This window comes from Saimiri boliviensis, chromosome 8 (genome assembly GCF_048565385.1).
Source record: "Saimiri boliviensis isolate mSaiBol1 chromosome 8, mSaiBol1.pri, whole genome shotgun sequence".
In the NCBI taxonomy this organism is placed as follows: domain Eukaryota; kingdom Metazoa; phylum Chordata; class Mammalia; order Primates; family Cebidae; genus Saimiri; species Saimiri boliviensis.
In genome coordinates this window covers 65,066,731-65,086,615 of record NC_133456.1, presented here as the reverse complement: position 1 = coordinate 65,086,615, position 19,885 = coordinate 65,066,731, and the positions used below count along the sequence as shown (strand labels likewise).

The following is a 19,885-nucleotide window of genomic DNA, read 5'->3' as shown; positions in this document are numbered from 1 at the left end:
TCTGTCTCATTTTGCTCCTTTCTTTAAATGTTTCTCCTAGAGGGCACATTTTGTATATATTTCCTACCACTAATCAAATCTAAACTTATCACATCACATCTAAATTATCCCAATACTCTCCAGACCATGATGTTCCTTTGATTATAATCTGGGTTCCTGTGTAATTCACCCTGATATTGCTGGAGCATGGTCTTCTGTAACTGCTACACTCAGCAGGTAACTTCATTGCCAGTTGCTTGACAGTGGTTTCTTAATGGCTCAAATCTCAGGTTCCAATTCCATATAGCTATATGAGCTACAAAACTCTTTAACTTTAATCCATTCTCCCCTGAGAGCCCATAAAAAGTTGCTGCTACTACTTTTATGACTCATCTACTTATGCTAGTTGAGTCTTCCCACGAACAGCAAGCACACCACACTAATTGCTTCATTGTCCTGTTCTTCACATGTTGAATCTCCTTTGACGTATCTGTATTCTTATATAATAGCTGACTACCTCATTCATCAAGGTCATGCTTGACTTACATTCTGCCCATAAAATTTCTCCAACTACTTGAAAATCCAGAATTTTTTTTTCTACCTCAATTGTTACAAAATCAAATGGCCTTAGGGACAAGACACCTAAGAGTAAAATGGGCAATATAAGTTAAATAAAATCATACTTTTGTATATTAAGCATGTAGGATTATTCTTTCATTTCTCCCCAGAAACCAGCTCTCATTTTAATCTAAAACATAAAGCTCTGTCGATCACTTAAATCCCCTAGTACTTTTGTTGGAGACACAAGTAGAGGAAATGCTTCTCTGTATGAGAGAAGTAGCAGCAAGGTAAGGATGATCACTAGCCACTGATGCTCAACCTACGTGTCAGCAGGACAATAGGGAGAGGTGGAGACTGTGGTAAACTGAGAAGCGCGTGCTTATTCTAAAGGATACATTAATTTGCACCAGCTAATTGTCATAAGAAAATATGAGTCTGATATTAGTAGACAGTATTGTCAGGAAACTCTAGGAATATCATTACTGTGCAAACTAAACCAAAAGCAGCTATGAGTGGGATACAATGCTTTTAGAGGAATCTGCTTTCTCTCTTGAAACTCTACAGTCAGGATGCAACTAAATAGTATTTGCTATTGTGAGCTAGTTACTACATATGTGAAGTCATCTTTCATAGAGAGATCCTAAGTTCTATGAGGAAATAGTCCATGGTTAACATGCTTTTGTCTTTCTCAGTGCTTAGCACAGTGCTCATCCCCTGAAACTCAAATTGACTTTGTTATTACCTGCTTATTTTTACCTTGGTTAACCCCAAAACATAACCTTGGATAATATAAATTTTCTACACTCATTTCATATCAATTATTTTAAAATGTATATAAAGGATACATTACATATGCTCAGTTCATTCAGTAACTATTATCTAATGAATGAATATTCAACAGATGAAACATTTATCAATTACTATAAGACAAAAGTGTTAATCACAGCAGTTTTTTTTTAACTTCAAAAGCTAAATTGCCATAACATTGCTAGTAGGTTACCAAGTCACTCTCTAGTTGATGTCTAGAACTAGCTAAATGATTAGGATCTGATTATTGGAATCAGAAGTACTTGAAATGTGGTTGAAATGTACTCACATTGGTTCTAACTAAAATGATCTATTGTAGATGTATAGACCTCAAACAATGATAATCATGGCAAAAAAAAAAATCTCAAATTGAAAATAACACCAGGAAAAATTGAGTCCAGTGCATTTTAGAGGCTGAGGTGAGAAAGGATATACAGGAAGCCTACATATATCATATATTTTATCAACTTTCTACAAACTTATAGGTATTCTTCTCAAAACTATTCTAAGTAACCAGAAAAGTGAAAATAAAGTCAGAGAGCCACAAAAAAATATTTTGACCTTCTCAACTTTTTTTCTTGTCAAGTCTATAAATATTTTTAATTTGCCTTTGTAAGAAATATATCTTTGTAGTATCTGGAATGAGTTTTTAGTTATGGTAGATTTGATACCACCACTGAAATTTAAAACAAATGTTGTGTGCCTTAATTATTGCCATTCTATATTTTAAATTGTATTTGCAATTATAAAAATGGGCTGCTGTTTACTAAATGTCAAAAATAGTTCAGCTACAACTGGGCCCAACTTGACCCTTAAAATTGCAAAAATTTATCAATTGTGAAAATACCTAATTACCATAGACAGTGTTCAACAGGTTAATGTATGCTAGTCATTTTGTTGTTTCTATACTTTCCTGGAACTTTTTGCACGTGTTAACGTTTGACGCATTTCAAAACGATGACTAGTCTTATTTCTATTACCTACAGGAAAATGTTCTGACATGCCTGATTTCCCACAAGAGTTATGTTTCACTAAAATTGAATCTACTACGCATGCTCTAGGTGAAATTTTCTCATTGTTGAAGCACTTTTTTAAAGTCAGAAACTCAAATATGGAAAATTAATATCACAGTTGTAGATTTATTAATTTCAATGTACATTGCACATTATTATTTATAAAAAGCACTGTTTGCTGCCTTATGATTCCATTGAAATAATTATGCATTAGAGCTCCTAATGCAAGATTACTTTGGAACTTTGCAGAATATATACAAATTTAGGTGGGTCTGGGAGGAAGCACAAGAGTATTTTTTACTTGTATAATGTTTGTAACTTATTTTGCTTCAAAACTTGAAATGAGAAGTAAAGAAAGAGAAAGGAAAGGTATGCCACAGAAGGAAAGGAAGATGGAAAAGTTCAATTGCACCCCATAACCACAAACATAAATAACCATGACAAGGCACAAATTTTGCCTTCTTAAGGTTTCTAGGAATTCTATTTTTTTCTATTCTTAATAACCCTGTTTCAATCCAGTACTCAATTACTGAGCTAACTTCCTTCCTTCCTTCCCATTCTCCCTTCCTTTTTTCTCTTTCTTCCTCCCTCCCTCTCCCCCTTCCTTTTATTTTTCTTTCCTTCTTTGTCTTTCTTTTTCTTTCTTTGCTTTCTTTTCCTTCTTCTTTCTTTCACTCTCTTTTCCTTTCATTCCTTCTTTTTTCTTTTTCCTCTGCCTTCCTGCCTTCCTTACCATCCTTCTATATATCTTTGTGACTGTCTATTTTTATCTTTGAGACAGTGTCTAAGTCTGTCACTCAAGCTAGACTACAGTGACCCAATCATGTTTCACTGCAGCCTTAACCTCCTGAGTTAAAGAGACTGCCCTGCATCAGACTCTCTAGAAGCTGGGACTATGTGTGCCACCACGCCAGGCTAATTGTGCCATTGTAGAAACAGGGACTCACTACGTTGCCCAGGCTGGTCTTGAACTCCTAGAATAAAGTGATCTTTCTGCCTTGGCTGTGTTCTGAGTTTGCAGGCATGAGTCACAGTTCCCAGCCTCTCTATCTTAACACATAGCAAAAATTTGACCCCAACCTATATTTACATTCCTATCTTTCTTCAACTTCTACTTTTGAGTTTTGCAATTCCTAATCTCATAGTAGCTACCCCATGGGCACCATGTCATTTCACACATTCAAACTTGTTCAACTTTCCTCTGCCTGAAATCTGATTCCATGTTTTTTTTTTTTTTTTTCACCAGGTTATTTCTCAATGTACAAAATTTGTTCTTAGTCAACATCTGCTCCCAGCAGGCTGCTTTATCTTACTCCCTCCCATATTCTACCCCCCGATCTAGATTGAAGATTTATATTTGTGCTTCTCTGACACCCTGGGTTTACCTCTCTCACTTTACTTACCATGTGGCATAAGCTTTGTGATAGCAGCGGCCATGTCTGCCTAATTCTGGGCTATACTTCTCTGCCTAGGGCTATGCTTGCCACATAGTAGGAACTCATTAAATGTTTGTTGAATGAAATAGCAAACATGTCTCATGATGTGTCTGACCCCCATGAAAATAAGATAGTAATTTTGCTATAATTCTGTGGACAAGACTTCATCCTATTACTTTTCTTAACTATCCCCAGAACCTAATATAGAAACTGGTACACAATATGTGCTTAGTACGTATGTGTTAAACTGATCATTTTATATTTTGACTTTTGTTTCTTCCAGCTGAATTCTGATCTCTTCCCTCCCAAGACATCTTACTCCCCATCTCTATTTTTCATCATATTTTGTAGCACCCAAAGGGAAACACAGTAAGAGAAGAAGACTAATCAGTTTAGAGCCTGGCACCCTTGACCTTACAAAATAAGAAGTAGGTTTGGAGGGCATGAGGATAGGCCCATTTATCTGAGAATGCAGCCAATGAAAAAGTGACCTGAACATCCCATTTCAGGACAAACTGACTGGATGAGCCCATCAATTCCACACCAGTTACCTAGAAACTATTAAGCCTTGTCCACCTCTCCTCTGCCCTACGGTGCTAGGTCAATAATGCCAACGTTAGAAAATATCTCCTTTGGGCCACAGCTTCTCTGGTCACCATTTCTCTGTGTCTGCCTCTTACATTATCAGGGAAGAAGAAGACTGTCCTGTCAGAAAAATACACCAAAAACAAAGAGATTGCACAGAAAACCACAGAAAGCCCTAATAATATGATTTTTTTTTGCAAACTTCTGCCTCTTTATGTAGTCTCAGTAATCATGAAAATCCATAAAATGAAAAAAATTAGAGAACCCTACTGTAGTTGTGAGAATGAAATGATGTAACTGAATTTGCTTATAACATAACAAACCTCCAGATATTCACCTACTATTGTTGTCATTGGTCCTGTATTGAAAGGGGCTTTATACTCAATTCAAGAACGAGCTAGCACTTCCAACAGTCTTCACTTAAACATATTCAGGGGCAGGTCCTAGGCTGTAGCTTGGGGTTCCTTAAGGGCAGAGCTATTAGGACCCAGTAATCCTGTGTTATGTGGTGCTTTCCTGTGCATTGGATGATGTCAGCAGCAGCCCAGACGTTTACTCACTAGATGCTAATAGAAAAACCTCCCACTGAGTGGTGACCATCAAAATGTCTCCAAACATTGCCAAATGCCTCCTAGAAACAAAATATCCCCCTGTTGAGAATGCTGGTCCGAAGTATATTTTTCTCCACTATCACAGAGTTTTATTATTTAGACCATTTTTTCCCCTACTGAACTAAAATTTGTCTCCTTGCAATCACAACCCATTAATACACAGCTTCACAGCACACACCTCTTTTTCACAAGTCAGATATTTGAGAGTGTTGCTTTAAATGCAATGCAGGCTAGATCTTTATGTAAATTGGGGTAGCCTGTTGATGGCTTACCTTCTCAATACTTATATAAATGTGCAATAAGCATTCACCTTCATACCCAGATCTTTCTGAAGTGCTTACAGGCTGGTGACAGTGATAAATTAAAAACTAATCTAAAACAAACACTAGGACAATATTATAAATATATATTAATTATAATCCTGAAGTCCCTACAATAATTTTAAATTATTTTGTGGTTGAAAATGGAAGAACTAATTTTGTATTAAGTTTATAGAACTGAAGATGAAGCAAACAATAATAAGCTCCAATTACACTGTATTTTCTTGGTACAGCGACCAAGGCTAAAGTTTTAAGCACTGATTTATTGTAGTATGATATTAAAATGGTACATGGATATCAATTAAGAAGATAATTATTGTTTGAAAAGAAACCTATCTCTCAAGGATTTTTTTAAATCTGGGGGCAGTAATAATATTTCTTAATATTAAATACTTTAGATGTACTAAGTATTGTGCTTGGAAGTTTATATATATTGTCACATTATACTATTAATTTTTGTACCAATCACACAGGCTATAATTTATAGTGGTAATAAACAACCACAAATTTTCAGTGTTCATTGTGGGTCAAAATGGGGTTTTAAAAGTATGTTTTCCGTGCTTTAGGACAAAACCTTCCCCATCTGAAAAACTGGGATTGTAGGGGAAATAGTTTACAATTCATAGGTGTCTTTTAAGACTCTCAACTGACATTTAATTGGTCAAAGCAAGTCACGTGGCCACATCTAATTTCACGGAACCCGGGAGATGATGAAATCTACTAAGCACCCAAACGCGGAAAACTCAAATACCTGAGAACAGCATCAATCATTACCACATTATCTCCATTTTATATATGAGAAATCTGTCATGGGAAGGTTAAATTGCCTGTCATCACACATGCCCTAAGTGTTGGAACTGGGAGTTGAAACTAAATGTATCCATATTGCTAAGTAACAACTATCCTCCACCCCACACAAATCTTAAAGGCACAAAGAAACAACCATTTACTTACTTCATGATTCTGTCTGTTGGCCATTTGGGCTGGACTCAGCTCAACGATTCTTTCAGTCAGGCTTGGCTAAATGCTGTGTTCCCTTATGCCTCTGTCAAGTCAACTGCCAAGTCAGCTGGGAGCTCACTCGTCTAAGATAGTTCAGTTAGGTTGGCCCTTTTCTGCTCCACATGTTGTCTCGTCCTTCAGCAGGCTAGCCCAGGCTTGTAGTCATGGCTGCAGGGGTAGGTTACTGAAAGAATAAGAGGAAGCATGGAAGCCCAGAGTGTCACAACTTTCCTTTTCACACAAAGCCAGTCACAGGGTCAGCCCAGATTCAATGGACGGACAAATAGATTCTACCTTTTGATAGGAGGAACAACAAAAATTACCTTATGAAGAGTATTGATAAAAGGAGAGGCAATCTGGTCTAAGTCCCCACATTCTTAAGCACTATGTTATTGTTCAATGATTATATTCTCTAATTCAGGGATATAGGTCAAAGGCACACCTGAATATTTATTTGGTGAAAACTTATGATCTGTTCTGTGGGTTTTTTAACAGTGCATTTTCATTTAATTTTTTATAAGACCTATAGAGCAAGATCAAAGACAAATAAAACAAGTAAGTGGTACACTGTGTCTAATTCTTTCTCTTCAAAACAGTTGTAAAAATAGCACATCTAGTAATTATCCATATGATGATGTTATTTCAACATTTCAAAACTCTCAATTGGAGCTCAACATGATAAAAAGCAAGTCAATATCATGTCAAGCAGTGATATTACATAGGAACTGTTAACAAGGTATTGAATTGATACTTGTGAATTTCCTGGTAGTTTTTCAAAAGAAAATGTTGCTTGCTAAAGTTATTCTTCATTTCAATGAAGAATCAATTCATTATATAAGTCCTTGTTACTCCTCTCTTCTAAAATGTAGAAGAATTTATTTGAAGTCCCCAGTGGGTAAGTGTGACAGTATGATTAAGAAGCGCTCTTTGGAGTTAGGCTGGTACCACCATATAATTATTGAGAAGCGTCAGATAAGTTATTTTGCCTCCAAACTCACTTTTTACATCAGCCAAATGGGAATTATCATAGTAGGTATATCCTGTGTCTCTATGTAAGACAACAGTACAAAACATAAAGCCTTGTCGGTAGTACTTTTTAAATAAATATTTTAACAAAAAATTGGAGCAGTCTTATTTCAGATAATAATGATAATAAATACACATTTAGAAACTTAAAAAAGAAAGATGTTTACATTTTTAAATTGTATTCTAGTCCAACGGCAACTTTGAAAGTAAGTGATTTTTAATATTCGTGGAAGCATTTTAGATTAACCATCTTTCAGATGATTTCTAACTTCCTTCCAAATGGTATAGATAGTAAGTAAGAAGAAATCTCTTCCATCCATTGCCCTATTTTGTCCATTTAACTCAATCAGAGGATTTTTCTTCTATTATTCCCTTTACCCTGGACAGACTTAACCTGCCCAAAGGACCAATTACCTACCAGTGTTCAGTACCTGACCTTTTCCAGGAAGTTAACATTTGAAAGATTTACTCTAAAAATGTAAGGAGAAGGCAGGTAAGAAAGGTCTATGGAAGTCAGACAGAAATATAGGGATGCCACGTTCAAGACAATGAAGGCAACATCAGCAACAACAACAAAACTAAGAAACACAGAGTCAGAAACTCCACACTAAATTTGGGTCATAGTTTTGGAAAGAAAATGGGACCAACACTACAGATGAAGGCAATTTACTCAACTGCCTGTTACCTACATTACCATCAGCATAAAAGGATCAAAGTTGAAGGATTTTTTAAATACAGAGAAGTGAAGCATGGGATAAACCAATTTTGCATACTCTGTCTCTTTCCCCTCTTTCCTTCCCTCTCTCCTGCTCTCATTGCTCATTTTCCATTTCCTGTGTCTCTTTAAAAAAAAAAACCTATAAAGAATACAAATCATCTTTCTATTCTCCAATGCAGATTATGTTTACCAACCTAAATCCACACATATATAATAACAATAACAGCTTGTAGATGTTAGTGCTTATTGTGTGTAGGTGTTAGTGCTTATTATGTGCTGATTGCCTTTTTGTACTTTTTCTAAGTTAATAAAAGTCATTTTTAGAACAAATAGTTTTAGGTTCATAGCAAAATTGGATGGAAAATACAAAGGGTCCCCTCATATTCACTGTCCCCACACATGCAAAACCTCACCCTACTATCAACATTCTGAACCAAAGTAGTGTATTTGATACAATTGAACCTATAGTTACAGTCACACATCATTATCATCCAAAGTCCATAGTTTACCATTGGGGTTCACTCTTGGTGTTGCATATTTTATGGGGTAGACAAATCTATAATGACATGAATCTATCATCATCATCTCATACAGTGTATTTTCTCTGTCCTAAGAATCTCTATACTCTGCCTATTCATCCCACCCTCCCCCAAGTCCCTGGAAACTATTAATCTTTGTGCTATCTTTATTCTTCTGCCTTTTCCAGAATGTCATATGGTTAGAATCAAACAGTATGTAGCCTTTTCAGATTTACATATTCTACTTAGTAATATGCATTTAAGTTCCTCTATATCTTTTTATGTCTTGATAGCTCATTTCTTTTTAGCACAGAGTAATTTTTAATTTAATGGAGGTACAGTTTATCTACTTTCTGAGCTTTTTATGCATATAAGCAGAGACAAACAGCTGCATATTATGAATCTAATCATTTCAATGATCACATTATTCTTATTGAACAAATGAGACCACCGGAGTAAAGAGAAATTGGCATGGCCAAAAGCACTTGGGAAAAAGAAAAAGGTAGTTACAGGCCATGCATGGTGGTTCATGCCTATAATCCCAGCATTTTGGGAGGCCGAGGCAGGAAGATCACTTGAGCCCAGGAGTTCGAGACCAGCCTGGGCAACAAAATGAGACTCTGTCTCTGTATTAAAAACAACTTCATGAATTTATGCTTATTACCTGGGTGACAAAATAATCTGTACACCAAACCTCCATGACATGCAGTTTATCCATGTGACAAACCTGCACATGTAATCCCAAACCTAAAATAAAAGTTGAAAAGAAAAAAAATGGTAGCCAGAAAGAGATCTAAACTCAGGTCTTGACATCTTCAAAATCTATCTTCCCTGCTATACATACATGAGAGATTATGTTACATATCTCTCTTAAAAGTACATTAACCAAAGACTTATCAGTTTGTGTATCACTCCCCTTTTTTTATTATACTTTAAGTTCTGGGGTACATGTGCAGGTTGTGCAGGATTGTTACGTAGTTATACGCGTGCCATGGTGGTTTGCTGCATCCATCCCCTTCGTCACCTATATTAGGTATTGCTCCTAATGTTATTATTCCCCAATCCCCCCACCCCATGCTATCTCTCCCGAACACACCCCACAACAGGCCCCAGTGTGTGATGTTCCTGCCCCTGTGTCCATGTGTTCCCATTGTTTAACACCTACTTATGAGTGAGAACATGCGGTGTTTGGTTTTCTGTTCTTGTATCAGTTAGCTGAGAATGATGGTTTCCAGCTTCATCTACGTCCCTACAAAGGATGGGAACTCATTCTTTTTTATGGCTGCATAGTATTCCATGGTATATATGTGCCACATTTTCTTTATCCAATCTATCACTGATGAGCATTTGGGTTGGTTCCAGTCTATGCTATCTTCAATAGTGCCGCAATGAGCATATGTGTACAGGTGTCCTTATAATAGAATGATTTATAATCCTTTGGATATGTACCCAGCAATGGGATTGCTGGGTCAAATGGTATTTCTATTTCTAGATCCTTGAGGAATCACCACACTATCTTCCACAAAAATTGAACTAATTTACACTCTCACCAATGGTGTAAAAGTGTTCCTATTTCTCTACATCCTCTCCAGCATCTGTTGTCTCCAGATTTTTTAATAATCACCATTTGAACTTGCGTGAAATGTTATTTCAATGTGGTTTTGATTTGCATTTCTCTAATGACCAGTGATAATGAGCATTTTTTCATATGTTTGTTGGCTGCATAAATGTCTTCTTTTGAAAAGTGTCCATTCATATCCATCACCCACTTTTTGATGGATTCTTTTTTCTTGTAAATTTGTTTTAGTTCTTTGTAGATTCTGGATATTAGCCCTATGTAAGATATGTAGGTTGGAAAAATGTTTTCCCATTCTGTTGATTGCTGGTTGACTCTAGTGATTGTTTTGCTGTGCAGAAGCTCTTAGGTTTAATTAGATCCCATTTGTCTATTTTGGTTTTTGTTGCCATTGCTTTTATTTCTTCATTCAAACAGTAAGTTTTGATAGAAACAAGAAGCACTATACCCAGGACAACTGTATTATTATAAAGAAATTTTAAAAAAAGGAAAGAACAGCAGCAACAAAACAACTGTCATGATGTATCTTCTGATCACATATAGATCATAAAGGTCTTTAGATCATTTCAACCCATGTACCCCCCCTATTTTACACTATGGGCCTTGGAAAGATGTGTATTTTCTAAATTATCTTAAAACTTCAAACTAGAAATTCCTCCATTCTTTTTATTCACAGTGAAGATAAAACTACACTTGAAGTATTTCACAAGTTTACAGATGTCTTAAGTTCTCACCTATAAGGCTTAAATATGGTGAATTGGAGATTGAAGAAAATAGGAAAGCAATTGAGAAAGCCTGTTTAAAATCTGACATTAGGCAATGAAAGGGAAAAATGTTTCACTCTCTTAATGATGTTTGTACTTTCAAAGCAACTGCCAACTGGTCTTTTTACATCCATTTGAAAATATATTGTCCACACTTCATGCTTCAGTTTTACTTGAACTATCATCTGTTTGCCTTTTCAGCAGAATAATCCCACAGGAGTTTTTAATTCTATCTGTAAATGTTGATTTTTAATACGGAATGTTATAGTAGTAATTTATACCATGGGTTAAAACCACAGATATTTCCTTTAAAAAGTCTTATTCTCACAGTAACTATCATGTCTACAATAATGTTCAGTTTACTTTTCAAGGGATTGAGAAGCAAAGAAATATTAAATGGGAACTAAGTATCTGATTACATTTTCTCGGGGACTTCCAGGGACAAAGAAATGTATAAATGACAGAAAAACGTTCAGCCCTGATTTAATTCAGTATACATGTTCTATTGCAAGTTTGAAAAACAAAGTCCTTAGTTGGTATAAACAACTTAATTTTTGATTAGAAAATTATTTATATTGAAGATAAGGAACCTAAAAAGGAAAAGGAGAAAGTGGGGAGGAAAAAAGGACACTATGTTTTTTTATGAGAGGAGAAAGGAAGAAACCAGTCAGGCAGGCCATTAGGGTGGGTGCTTGGTTGAATTCTTTCAAGCAACAGGACAGCCTGAAAAATCAAGCTGCAGGCAGAGATAAGGGAACTTGCACAGGGGGGCCTGCCCAAGACATGCCCACAGCCACGCAGATAAGAAAGGTCCACGCAGGTTATTTGCCCAGACTCGCCCACAATGGAAAATTGCATCTTCTGACACATGTGCAGTAAGATGAACAAAGCAATATGGAGTAGCTCAAGCTAAGGGCCCTCAGGCACATTAGGAGGACAGGGTGGAGCTACCAGAAATCTGCACCTTACACAAGTGAGACACTCAGGTTTCATGGGTTTCTAACAAAACCCCTTATATTCAACTGTAAAAATGGCAACCCTCTTTTGGGCACCATCTCCACTGTGGCGAAGTTTCTTCTTCCACTTATTAAACTTTCACTCCAACCTCACCCTTGGTATCCATGCTCCTTAATTTTCATGGTCATGATTCAAAGAATTCCAGGTGATAACTCAAACAGTGAGAGACTGTTACACTGTGGTCCCTTGATGAGACTGTAACATTTACATCTTTGCAGACAGTATTGTTTAATTAGAGACTTAATTTCAGGATGTAAGAGAAAATTAATGAGAGAAGTTCTGTTTCCATAAGAAATGGAGACCCCTTGTAGGGCTTCCTCTGTGTTTCATGGGCTGCCTGGATAGCATACATATGATGGGTCCCATCTTCCCCCAAATTATATAATAGCTTCCCTTAGTAAGGTGTCCAGGCTCTTAAATCTTTCTAACCTCATCACACATGTTTTCTTTACTCAATGCACTACATTGACCAGGGAAGGGAGTAAGGGATGTCTTACATTTTGACCCTCTCATATCCATATATAGTTTCCTAAGAAAAGTGTGAAAGTACCAATTCAAGTAATGATTTCAAAAGAAAAAAAAAAAAAGCTTCTTGTCCTGTGTGGTAATATTTCCTAAGGGAAAAGTGGGAATTAACATATATTGAGAACTTTTCTTGCTTAGACTCTCCAGTGAGGCCAAAACTATTTTCAAATTTTTATTCCTCCTGAATGTTGGATTCATATTTCTGGACTAGTATTGGAGGTTGATGAATTTCAGTAAGGAGTTCTTGATTTGTTTATATAGGACCTCATCCCATTTAAAGCTTTATCTTGAATTCAACCTATCTCCCATGACTACCCTAGGCCTGATTATCATCCTCTCACTTGGATTGTTGTAGTTGACTTTTTACAGGTTCTCCGCATCTATTCAATTTACCACTCCGCCCTACCGCAATCCAATCTCCTCAGGTCTGTCAGGTCTTTGAGAATGTAAATCAGAGTTTGATTGGAATGTAAAGGATGACTCAGTGGTTTTCTCTTGCCCTTAGGGTAAATCTAAACTTTGACTAGGTCTTGAAGGTTCTGTAAAAAGTTCTGCTCACCCTCATTTTGTGTAAATTTATACCCAAGTACTACACTATTGCTATAATGTCTCTGGACCCCAACAAGAAATAGTGGGGGAGGAAGGAACAGAGAAGACAGAGCAGAGCTCCTGCAGATTTGTACAATGCCTTAGTGCAAATTAGGAAATAATGCTGACCTCCAGGCTGAGTAATTTAACAGAAGATACACTTTCAGAGAAGATTAATTAAGAAGAGTTTCCTCCAACACACCCTGGGTGCATGTAGCACCTCACTAGGTTATAGAATGCATTCAGTGGGGGTGTGCACACTGAGCTAGAGCTCCTTGAGCAGGGTACTAAGTACTAAGGTACTGAACTATTTTCAGTGCTCCTTTCCAGGACTTCGTCTTCCAAAATTGCCAACATCCTCCTGCCCCATTCTCATTCTTCACTGTGTACACAGTAGTAACTTTCTTAGTCTTAAGTGTTCCCCCCATCCAGTTTACTTAACACTATTAGTAATATAAAGTCATTAAATAATTTTGTTGGTGTTTTTGTTGCTTTGTAAAGGCTTATGCCTCATTAGATTGCAAGTTCCATGAGGCCAGAAGCTCTGTGTTCTTTATTCGTTTTGGCATCCCTTTTGGGACTGATTGGCATACAATAGAGCTGCAATAAATATTTTACAAAGAAAGCCATTTGTTTAGGTACAGTAGCTCTTGCTCTTTGCTGTGCATTTAAATTATACCTTGAGAATTTTTTTAAATTTGATGATGTTAAAAGAAAAACTTCAGCTAAATTAAATTTAAAGAAGTTTAATTGAGCGAATCAGGCCCCAGAATCACAGCAGATACAGAGGGACTCCAGTGCAGCCACACGGTAGAAGAAGATTTATAGGAAAAAAAAAAAAAAAGTGATGTACAGAAACTGGAAGTAACAACTGGATTGGTTACAGCTCAGTACTTACCTTATTTGAACACAGTTTGAACACTCAGCAGTAAATGAGTATTTGACGTATGACTACCGGGATTGGACAAGACTCAGCTATTCTTACAGGTGCATACTTTTAGTTAGGTTTTCATTCTTGTCTACCTATTAAGTTAGGTTGCAGTTCATCCACAGGACTCAAATATAAAAATATGGAGTTCTTCTCAGGCTATATTTATTAACAGTTCACTTTAACAATGCCCAGCACCCCCCATCAGAAAATTCCATTTAAGTGGCCAGAAGTGAGGCATAGGCATAACAATTATTAAAATATTCCCAGGTGATTACAATTTATAGCAGAAGATGAGACCTACTGTTCTTAGTATTTTTTCAACTTTAAAGTACATGAGAATTTTCTGTAGATTCTGTTAAGTTAGTATTCTAATTTGGTACATTTGGGGCACAGCCTAGGCTACCGCACTTCAGCATTAGTGTTGCTGATGCTGCTTGCTGGTCCATGGCCCACACTTTGGATAGCAAAAGTAACAAAGCTTTTATAACCTGTCCTTCTCATTTTCACTGTCAAGACACAGAAAAGATAAACTTGAATGGGCCCACAGGTTGTAACGATACCAAAATAATTGGATTGGTTTGAAAAAAAAGGGACTGAATGAAATTAACATGAATGGCTGTACACTGGATTATCAAATAATGCTACTTAAAATTTCATATATATAGATGTCCTAGAACCTTGTCATTATAAGTCAACCATCATGATCACAATGTATTATGGAATCTGGGAAACCTGTGTTTGTCAGTAAGATGATTAAAGCTTTAGATCCTGTTGAAATCATTTATACTCTTCCCATAAATTGAGAAATATGATATGTGGGTTGGCAGATTATATGTGACATTCAGTTTGTAGAAATACTTTCTCCAGTTACTGACTTAGAAATCACTTCTTCATTCCCTCCCCCTCCCCCTCATCACTGCTGTGGGAGAGGAGAGGTGAGGAGAAGAAAAGCATGCACAAAGCTCATTTCAATCCTCCCCTGCCCCCAAGAAAATAAGTTTGGAAAAAGTTAACACAATCTCCATCTAGGTTCGAAACTTTTGAGCTTCTATAACCAAATGGAAGTTATTATATGGTATCAATTCCATGAAAGAATGGTTAAATTCTTCTATAGCCATAATAGACTCTGAAGGGATGCAAATGGAATACTAAGCTGAATCTATAAAAGATTAAACTGACAAAAAGTTTGTTTTTCATGATGAGTCTTCAAGCTTGTGCAAAAACTGGGACTGTTTTTTAATCAACTCTATTTCCAAGATTTAAAATGTAAGTAGAACACAATAAGCCTTTCTTATATTAAATATGTGACCTCATGTAACAACTTTTCTAACAATTATTTTTTCTAGAACTTGTAAAAATCTTTATTAAAAACACAGAAATCAAGTCATGCTAATCCATAAATGTCTATTTATTCCATTGAAGATTAGTCTCTGTATCATTCTAATGTTTAAAAAACTTAGAAGGAGGCATATCTATAGAACTAATCAAATACTAAGAAGAAAGAAAAGGAGGAAAATAGCTAAATTTGAACAAAACATACTGCAATCCTGTTACTGCTCACTTCAAAATGAAAAACAAGATTCCAGGAAAATGGCTGACTAGACACAGCCAGAAAATGCCTCTGCCATGGAGAGGAATAAAAATTTCAAGTAAACTATGACACTCTGAACCAATCTTTTAAGAGGAAGCACTGAAAATCAATAGAGAGGCAACACAGACATGTGGTTGGAGGAGGAAGAAGCTGCGAAGCCTGCTCGGAGAAGCTGGATGCCAAGACTGACTCCAGTCCTGAACTGGACCCAAGATAGGGTTAAGTGAAGGAACTTCAGAGCACCACTCCAACTGTGGACCACTGGGATCCTACCTACAGGAATTCCCAGGCACCGCAAGCCTTTAAACTGACAGGAGAAGTTGCCTAGAGAACAGACAGAGGCAAAGCTCAAACCAACACAGAGCCCATGGTGCAGCTACAGAAAAACATGATTGTAGCTACCCATCCCCCAAGGCTCTCCATCTTACACTAAGTGGCTTCAGCTTCTGCTGTCTGCCAGGCCAGAGGACAGCATGGCTGCCATTGCCACAGGACTGGGGTAAATCTAATCCAGGTGTCCCCTTGCCTGCCTGCCCCTCCTTGCGGGGGGATGCCTACAGCACAGCCTTCACTGAGCCATCTGAGTGTTTTGCTGGTTGCCTGGGAGCAATTCACTACCCATTAAAACAGCCAGTGCTCGACCTTGAGGGCCCAGAGAACTAATCTGCTGGTCTGGTCCCAACTAACCAGGACTGAAATATACCACTCAAAGGTATTAAGCTGGGATCTGTGGCCTTGGCTCTAGCAGGGGAGGAGCCCCCATTCTCAGAAAACAGGGAAAAGCATGGTGCAGGTTCATGTGACAGCACAGGAGATGTGTGTCCTTCCTTTACAAGACATGTCTAGAAAGGATGTGGCCTAAAGCCAGCTGTGACTTCTTTTCTGCGGAGGCCTGTGGCCTGAAACATCTGCAATGGCTCAGCAATCTGGGTGCAAATGGCTTGGGACAAGCCTATCTTGTCGGGCCTGCTATGAAGGAGGACACCAGAGGAAGACCCGCCCGGCTGGGGGAGCATGAGCTAGGAGAGCTCCACAGCCATCTGCTGTTCTGAAAAACCCCAGAATGTGGGCACCATAGGGTTGCACACTGTAATAGATTATTCTCACACTGCTATGAAGAAATACTGGAGACTGGGTAATTTATAAAGGAGAAAGTTTCAATTGACCACAGTTTCGCTTTTCAGGGAAGCCTCAGGAAACTTACAATTGTGGTGGAAGGCAAAGGAGAAGGAGGCACCTTCTTCACAGGGCAGCAGGACCGAGTGAGTGCAACCAGGGAAAATGCCAGATGCTTATAAGCTATGAGACCATGTGAGAATTCACTATCATGAGCACAGCATGGGGGGAACTGCCCCCATGATTCAATCACTTTCCACTGGATGCCTCCCATGACACATGGGGATTATGGAGATGAAAATTTAAGAAGAGATTTGGGTGGGGACGCAGCCAAAACATTTCACACACTCATGGCACCACTGCCTCGCCTGAGGGTCCTCTGTCCTGCATGCACTGCATCACTAGATCATCCACAGACATACCCCACAACCTACTCTGACTTTGGTAAGCCCAGGGGACCAGCAGCAGGTCCCTGGGAAACTGCAGGTATCCTGGTGACCTAACCTTCAGTTCAGACTGCCCCCTAAGGGAGGGGGGAACACAGTCTCCCAATGTCCCCCTTGGAAAAAAGAAAATGTGGCTGCTACCAGTAGTCGAAGGTGACACCACCAAGGCCCAGAAAGAGACGTGTGATCTCTTGCTGATCTCTCCATCTTGCACTAAGGGAGTGATCTCTTGCTGCTCACTTCTTTTCCCTACAGCACTGCGACAGAGGCACTGAAATACAAAACTGGCACAAGAGACTGAGTATGAGCCTCACTCTGTTGACCCTTACTCTTAAGCATCATCTACTGGATTGCAGCCTGAATTACACTACCAAACAAAAACATATTACTTCAACAAACACCTGTGAAACTGATCTACAAGGAACACCCATACAGAGCCATGGCCTTCTGACAGCTCCCAGAAACAAAGCCAATCTACTATACACAACATACATCACAGCCAAAATCTCTAGGGCAAAAAAATATAAAAACAAAAAGCCTTATCCAAAGAACAGCAAATTCAAAAAGTAAAAGCAGCACTAGCCCCCTCAGATGAGAAGGAATCAGTGCAAGAACTCTGGAAAGTCAAAAAGTCATGGGATTTTATTACCTACAAATGTTTACACTGGTTCTTTAGTAAAGATCCCTAACCAGAGTCAAATGTCTGAAATGATTGACATAGAATTCATAATCTGGATGGCAAGGAAGCTCAACGAGATCCAAGAGGAAGTTGAACTCCAATCCACGGAAGCCAGAAAAACAACACAACTTTTGAAAGATTAAATAGCTATATTAAGAAAGAACCAAACTGAACTTGTAGAATTGAAAGATTTACTAGTGGAATTTTGTTAAACAACTGGAAGCTCAACAGTAGAGTAGACCAAGCAGAGTAAAGAATTTCAGAGCTTGAATACCAGTCCTATGAATCAACCAGTCAGACAAAATTTGAAAGGAATTTAAAAAATGAATGAAGCCTCTGAAAAATATGGGATTATGTAAAACAACCAAACCTACAATTCATTGGCATTCCTGAGAAAGAAGAGAGTAAGAAATATGGAAAACATACTTGAGGATATAGCCCACAGAAATTTCCACAATCCCTCTAGAAAGGTCAACCTGCAAGTACAAGAAATTCCGAGAACCCTTATGAGAAGCGATACAAAATGTCCAGCTCCAATGTACATATTCAACAGACTTTCCAAGGTCAACATGAAAGAAAAAAGTCTTAAAGGCAGCTAGACAAAAGAGTCATATCATTTAAAAGGGAATCTTATCAAGCTAACAGGGGACTTCTCAGCAGAAACATCACAATCCAGAAGAGTGGGGATCTATTTTTAGCATTCTTAAAAGAAAAGAAATACCAACAAAGAATTACATATATCGTTAAATTAAGCATCATAAGCAAAGGACAAATAAAATATTTCCCATAAAAGCAATCACTAAAGGGATTTGTTACTGCTAGACTGGTCTTACAAGAGTTTAAGGGAATTTTAACATGGAAACAAAAGAATACTATCTGGTACCACAAAAACATACATAAGCACTTCAACCACAGACCTTACAAAGCAACTACTTAATCAAGACTACAAAGCAACAAGTTAACAACTCTGCAACAGGAACAAAATTTCACATATTAATCTTGAATTTAAAGTGTCTAAATGTTCAACTTAAAAGATACAAAGTAGCAACTTGGATTAAAAAAAAAATTCAAACTTCTGTTGTCTTAAGGACACCCATCTTACCTGTAATAATACCGATAGGTTCAATGTAAAGGAATGGAGAAAGTTCCATCACAAAAATGGAAAACAAGAAAGAGCAGGTGTCACCGTTCAGAATAAAGCAGACTTTAAACCAACAATAGTACAAAAGGACAAATAAGGCCATTATATAATGATAAAGCTTTCAGTTCAACAAGAAGACTTCCCTATCTCAAATATATACACACCCAAAAATGGAGCACCCAGATTCATAAAACTGTTACTTTTAGATCTAGGAAAAGACTTTGCCACATAATTACAGTAGAGGACTTCAACACCTCACTGAAGCATTAGATAGATCATCAAAGCACAAAACTAAGAAACTCTGGATATAAATTCAACAGTCAGTCAATTGGATTTAATAGTATCTACCCATTACTCCACTCAACAATCACAGAATATACATTCTTCTTACTTGTACATGGAATATACTCTTAAGACTGACAACATTTGGGGTCATAAAGTCTTGGGCCGGGCGCAGTGGCTCAAGCCTGTAATCCCAGCACTTTGGGAGGCCGAGGCAGGTGGATCACAAGGTCAAGAGATTGAGACCATCCTGGTCAACAAGGTGAAACCCTGTCTCTAACAAAAATACAAAAAGTTAGCTGGGCATGGTGGTGCATGCCTGTAATCCCAGCTACTCAGGAGGCTGAGGCAGGAGAATTGCCTGAACCCAGGAGGCGGAGGTTGCGGTGAGCCGAGATCATGCCATTGCACTCCAGCCTGGGTAACAAGAGCGAAACTCCGTCTCAAAAAAAAAAAAGAAAGTCTTAATACATTTAAAAACAGTTAAATCATACAAAGCATGGCTTTCTCAGACCGCAATGCAATAAAAATAGAAATAAATACCAAGAGGAACTCTCATAACAGCACAATTACATGAAAACTAAACAATTTGCTCCTTAATGCCTTTTAGGGACAATAAATCAAGGTAGGAATCAAAAAATTATTTGAAACAA

The 19,885-nt window shown here is 37.7% G+C and overlaps 1 long non-coding RNA gene across 1 annotated transcript in view; it reads right to left on the bottom strand.

Moving 5' to 3' along the window:
• Positions 1–6,124: 6,124 nt before the first annotated feature.
• The window catches only part of LOC141585262 (uncharacterized), a 172,741-nt gene continuing 158,980 nt past the window's right edge, over positions 6,125–19,885 (bottom strand). Inside the window, exon 6 of the long non-coding RNA XR_012518660.1 lies at positions 6,125–6,498. This is a non-coding gene — a long non-coding RNA (uncharacterized LOC141585262). The remainder of the gene's footprint in view (positions 6,499–19,885) is intronic.